Consider the following 431-nt stretch of genomic DNA (forward strand, 5'->3'; position numbering starts at 1 on the left):
CTACTGCTGCTGTACCATTATTTGACCCATCAGTGAATATATTTGGAGCATTCATGATAGGTGTTTTTCTTGTCATTTTTGGAAAAATTACAGGATGCAATGACCAAAAAGACAATAAAGGATTAGATGGTAAGTGGTTATCAAATGAAACATTAGATTTGCACATGATTATTGCCCAAGTATTTAACTCATTAGCTAACTCATCAATTTGATTCATAGTATATGGAGTAATAATTTTATTGGGAGAAATTCCAAACACTCCCTTTGCTGCTTTTATTCCTTTGAGTATTAATTGTCCTACAGCCTCAGGATACCTAGTAAGAATAGTGTTAGGAGAATAAGATAAATGTATCCATAATAATGGACCTTCTTGCCAAAATACTCCTGTAGGAATATTTTTTGTTGGTAGTACAATAAATAATAAAGGCAAA

Source organism: Marmota marmota, unplaced genomic scaffold (genome assembly GCF_001458135.2).
Source record: "Marmota marmota marmota unplaced genomic scaffold, marMar, whole genome shotgun sequence".
Classification (NCBI taxonomy): Eukaryota; Metazoa; Chordata; class Mammalia; order Rodentia; family Sciuridae; genus Marmota; species Marmota marmota.